General features: G+C 40.3%; 1 long non-coding RNA gene across 1 annotated transcript; it reads left to right on the top strand.

Annotated features, from left to right (window-relative positions):
• The first annotated feature begins 2,303 nt into the window (after positions 1-2,303).
• On the top strand, positions 2,304-5,112 carry LOC126055381 (uncharacterized). Its single transcript, XR_010277147.1, has 2 exons — positions 2,304-3,211; positions 4,128-5,112. It is a non-coding gene; the product is annotated as an uncharacterized LOC126055381 (long non-coding RNA).
• The last annotated feature ends 945 nt before the right edge of the window (positions 5,113-6,057 follow it).

Genomic DNA, 6,057 nt, shown 5'->3' with positions numbered 1-6,057 from the left:
AAATTTTGATTCCTTCACATTACACCATTTTTTTTGCATAATATGTAAAATGTTCCTTCTGGAATTCTTTGTGTACCAAGTTCGCTGTAACTCTTTCGAATAATCCCGCATAACACCTAGACTGTAGAATTACGCAAACAAAAGAGAGTGAAAAATATTTTTATTAGAAGCAACGTAATAATATTAGAGTACTTTGTTTGAAAAATATTGTGTGACATGTATATGAATACTTTAGTCACAAAAGCTTTCAAAGCACTTACAAACTTTAGATTTAATGTTTGTTTTAAAATTATCTTTTTAATACCAATATATTGATCAGTCAATATTTTACTTTCTCTATTGGTAACGTTTGCATTTTTTTTACAAATAATCTCCGAATATATCAATACTCATTCATATAACGACGAGCCTTCTGAAATGAGAGGCTTGCATGATAAGTACTTATTAACGCAAGTTAAGGAAATACATAATTAAACATTAACATGCAAGGAAGGAATTAACTAAGATTCGCTTTCAATAGGATCAAGACATTTCAGAGCTTAATAAATCAAAGTTCCAAGCATGAGCGAATGATGAAAACATTGTTCTTCAGGTAAAACTGAAATACATATGTATAATCATCATCCTCTATTCATTTTATTTATACTGCAATTTTACATATGTGGATCAGTATCGATCTGACTCATACATTCATATAAAAAAATCTATAAAATCCCTCTCTAAAAACATCCACCAGAATATACACTCACATGATAAAATATAGTTTTTTACTATTCCCAGTATTCCGACCAGTTTTAACTACATAGTGGTGTGTAGTACCGCAAAATGTAAAAAACCCAAAATAAAGTGCGAATGTATGCATAAACCGGGTTCCGTTGCTACATATTCTGGTTTTAATCGACCCTTCGTGTTTACTATGGGTGCTATCAAACAAGCCAGCATCCGATGCGTTAGGGATGGTATTAAAAGTGGTTCGTTCTGTCATAGTTTTGTGAATACAGTAGGTTTGTTCCAATATTATATGTAGGTTTAGGTAGGTTTGATCTCTTTCCGGTCGTGTCGGATTGCCGTCCCATCGGGTTTGAGAGTGAAGGAATAGGGAGTGCACCTGTGTCTGCGCAAATGCTCGTGCACTATAATATGTCCTGCGCAGCTGGCTGATCTCCTTAAGTGAGAACTGCCGCCGTGGCCGAAATCGGGCGTGGACGCCATTATATCATAGGTACATACATCGCGAGAAAAATAAATAAACGAATAGAATTTTTGGTCTGATACATTTCTCGAAAACTATTTTGCTGTGTTATGGAAAGCGACATGATAGCGTTCGGATTATGGTTTGATATTATTTGTGTCAATGAAGATTCTCTGCTATTAAATTTATTGTCTTCTAGAGCCAAACCGCTTTAAGTTCTGGACTATTTTGGTGAACTTGAAGTATTTGGGCTTAAAGGTTAAGGTTAATATTAGTTTCTGGTCTTGTCCTTCTCATCATGTTACACTGTGGCCTCACCGAGAAGCATTGTTTTATCGAGGCTTTACGGTTAGTTTTTATTACCCTGTCTATTATAGTTGGCGGGTAAACATAAAATCTTCGTATTGTCCCAGTTATAACTTATCAGTGTCAGTTTCGAGCGCAATAACTGTATGTATAGTTTAGCGGCTTTGTTTAGAGTTAGGTTACTGCTATCTTAGTGACTGTGGTCGTAGTTTGTGTTCATATTGTTGTTTTTCTTCATTATGGGTTTCATGGATTTTGGTATGGTTCTGTTTTGATAGAATACTCTATAGCGTGATTGATTTTGAAAAGTGAGTTGAGTTTTCTGTAATAGTAAATGCGAGATTCTCATGATTGGTGACAGGATACCTGGCCAAAATAGATACTTATGTATTTATGGTAAACATTTATCATCACCTGTCTATCCATAACTATCCACTTCATTTTAGTCCTTTGCTATATATTGGTCTCACCTAGGTGAAACTTCTATCATATAATTTTCCCAGTCCGAATGTATTAGCAAAGACCCATCCCTTCTGCTTTTATATGGTAATAAAAGCAGCTTATAAAAAATCAGCACAAACAATACTGAATAGAATTTTTGCTTAGAGGAGGTACCAGCAGAGAGAATGATAGCTCTATAAAGAGTTTAAAGCCGACTGTGCATGACAATGAACGTGCATACGTAAAGTTTTTGTAATACTGAGCGCGGGAAGAACTGAATAAAATTTGGTAGTACTGGACTTAGTAAGGAAAGAAGTTTCTTATTAACTGAATTTATAAAATTCTTACTTATCTATATATATATGTCGGAGACTGTCAATAGTACGGACACTAAGCGTCACGCAAGCGCGCCCTCTGGTGGCGTTTCCGGTGAAACAACATTTTGGCGCGCTTGGCAGAGTAGTGGTGGTCGGCGTGGCGTCCGCGGAGCTCAGTCTTGGTCGAGTCGTCGTGCTGCGCACATCTCGATACTGCCTTTCGTTACGTGTAGTGTACCTAGTGTTATTGCCTAGTGTTGTAGTACTGTTGTAGATCCATATTGTAAAGTGTGTAAAGTGTCTTTTGAAATTAAAGTGTAAAGGTTCTTCTAACCTAACAGACAGACATGTGTTGCTGGGGAGTTTGTTCCGCCACTTCTTCTCCCCAAGCCAAAACACATAGGAAGTGGCGAAGGGCGGGCGTTTTGGGGGCTGTCTTTTGTTCTGACTAATTTGAATAAACGTTTGACTTTTGAGTTCGTGTGAATTTTGAGTTTCTTTGAGTTATCTCTTTGCTTGATTACCCTAACTGATGTCGGACGATAGTGCCATCCTTGATGTTCGCCTCCGACATCAGAAGTGGGATGTAATCCGAATGCCCACATGTGTTAAGAATTCGCCATGCGAAGATAAAATTCTGCCCATTGACAAAAAAAAATAGAACGTCGATAATTTCAAATGTGAGTTTGTAGTAGAAGATTTATTGAGAATTTCAGCGAAGGTACAAGTATGGTAACCACGGTTACGGTAATGGTGTATCGGTTTCCATTGTTACATGTCAAGTTAGTTATTGAAGGTATGCTAGAAAATTAACCGAATTTGTCTTTTTTTTCATGTTTCAACAATGACGATGGTTATTGTGCAATATGGCGTCAAAATTATTGCGGAGCATCCCAGCTGCCTGCCAGGAGCCCAACGTGTCAACGTGTCGTGTGTTACTGCGCGCCATAGCGATGTGCGATCGTCATGCGCGTTGAGTGGAAACCCGGTGAGACCGATCCATTTTTGCTTTATGTTGAGGTTATTTGTCTTACGACATTTTTAAACTTGAGGCAGTTTCAGTCTCGTTGTTTAGTGGTAGTGCTCATTAATTGGTGGAATCGTAGATAATCAGAATCAGAAACCGTGAACCTAGGTTTGATCCCAGAGTTGAAAATTATTAGTTATCTGATCTCATCAATATCCTAAAGTTAGAATATTTCAGTTTTTGCGTCATTTGATTGAATTGTGCATCAGACGATAGATTTTTGGTAAAGTGTTACGTTCACCTACTCTGTAATTTCGTTGCGCTAAGTTGTACCAATGATGGAGACCGGGGTGACTTGGAAAAGACCCGTTGGCCTGTGTGATGGCATCGGGGTGACCAAGAAGAGACCTATGTAAAGTCTGCGGTACTGTTGTTTTTATTGTGTTAAGCTGTACCTAAGATGGGTATCGGGGTGACCTGGAAGAGACTCGTTGGCCTGTGTGACGGCATCGGGGTGACCAGGAAGAGACCCGTATACATCTGTGGTACAGTTGGTGTCATGTCACTATAGTTGTGGTTGTGGTCCCTAGGAGGCCAGGATGGGCTGAGAGCTCGGCTAAGGGACACGACGATTTTGTGAAGCCTATCGAGTAGGAGGCGTTGATGTGAATGACAACCGTAGCTGTAATGATTTTGTAATTTACAAGTTCAGTCTGACTAGCAATTCGATCTTTCTTTGATTTCGTGCTTAGAATTTAATGTAACTAGTTTCTTCATTTAAATGGTGATTGCTATTCTTAAAACCCATAACATGTGTTTAGGTCTTACCATCGAGAAGGTTTGTTGCTGACCCATATGTTGTCAATATTTGATGCCCAAGCACTTTCCATTTCTGACTTAACAGATAACATCTAAGGTGAACCGAGCCTGGAGAACAGGACGAGGTCCACTAGTCAAGCGGCGGGCGAGGTGCGCTGCAGTTGCTGTTTGGAGCGTCATCCTCCCCCGGATTTGTCGTGGAGGCCGTATGAGTTGCGGCAGGCCAGGACATCGCATGTCATCGCACAAGGTGAAAGCATTCTATTGCATTGAAAATGTTTAGATTGATCAGACAAACTTGACAATGACTGGCCTGTGTGGCAGCTAGGAGCCTGTGTGGCAGTTAGGAGCCTGTGTGGCAGCTAGGAGCCTGTGTGGCAGCTAGGAGCCTGTGTGGCAGTTGGTAGCCTGTGTGGCAGTTGGTAGCCTGTGTGGCATTCAAGTATGAGCGATATTAATAAGCCTGTGTGGCGTAATTATGACCCTATGTGGTTCTGTGGTTCAGATGGATCTGTGTGACTTTTGTTCAGTGTGCTACATAGTGGTCAGGAGTGGCCGAGGTTGTACTGTGCATACTGTGCTGTGTTTGTGTTGTTGCAGATTAACCCACGAGGACGTGGGTCTACGCAGGATGGCCGTGTCGGAGACTGTCAATAGTACGGACACTAAGCGTCACGCAAGCGCGCCCTCTGGTGGCGTTTCCGGTGAAACAACATTTTGGCGCGCTTGGCAGAGTAGTGGTGGTCGGCGTGGCGTCCGCGGAGCTCAGTCTTGGTCGAGTCGTCGTGCTGCGCACATCTCGATACTGCCTTTCGTTACGTGTAGTGTACCTAGTGTTATTGCCTAGTGTTGTAGTACTGTTGTAGATCCATATTGTAAAGTGTCTTTTGAAATTAAAGTGTAAAGGTTCTTCTAACCTAACAGACAGACATGTGTTGCTGGGGAGTTTGTTCCGCCACTTCTTCTCCCCAAGCCAAAACACATAGGAAGTGGCGAAGGGCGGGCGTTTTGGGGGCTGTCTTTTGTTCTGACTAATTTGAATAAACGTTTGACTTTTGAGTTCGTGTGAATTTTGAGTTTCTTTGAGTTATCTCTTTGCTTGATTACCCTAACTGATGTCGGACGATAGTGCCATCCTTGATGTTCGCCTCCGACATATATAAAAGAAAGTCGTGTTAGTTACACATTTTCTAACTCAAAAATGGTTGAACCGTATAACTGAAAATTAAATGGGAGATAGCTTAGGCCGGGAAAAAGGACATAGGATAGTTTTTGTCACCATCCGGGAGGCGGGTGACACCGCAGGCGGAAGCTAGTGTGGTTATAAAATCTCAAGTTTTTTTACTAAAATTATACATTGTTTAAGCTAAACGCTCATAGTAGCATTGAAGCCATGCTATCGCTTCAGCACAATGCTCAAATCTTTAACTTCACAATATTATAGGGACTGGAAATGTAGCATGTGCCAAAGATGTTTTCTTACTTTACTCTCTTAAATAAATCCTACCATATTAACTTTAAACATTTATACTAAAAGCCCGCTTCTCGCTTACAATACGACGAAGCCTTAGCATCTACATAACGGCCAATATCTTTAGAGAAAATAGAATTGAGATATCGGAAATAAAGGCACGATGAAAAGGCGGACTAGCTTGACCCCTACGCGTTAGTCTTTTGTCAAGTAGAAATACTGAATGCATTGTATAAAGAGGGTAAAGGCCGTACTATCAAAGATTTTTACGAGCCATTGTTGTATTTAGGCGTAGTTAAGCGTGATAATATGTTATTGGCGAAGTGTGAAGCTAATCACTACATAGTATAAAACAAAGTCGCTTTTTCTGTCCCTATGTCCCTTTGTACGCTTAAATCTTCAAAACTACACAACGGATTTTGATGCGGTATTTTTCAATAGATGGTGTGATTACAGAGGAAGGTTTATATGTATAGTAACATCCATTAAATAGTGGGGAAATACTGATATCCCGTGCGAAGCCGGAGCGGGTCTCTAGTAGGTA

This window comes from Helicoverpa armigera, chromosome 14 (genome assembly GCF_030705265.1).
Source record: "Helicoverpa armigera isolate CAAS_96S chromosome 14, ASM3070526v1, whole genome shotgun sequence".
NCBI lineage: Eukaryota > Metazoa > Arthropoda > Insecta > Lepidoptera > Noctuidae > Helicoverpa > Helicoverpa armigera.
This window is presented reverse-complemented; position numbering and strand designations above follow the sequence as displayed.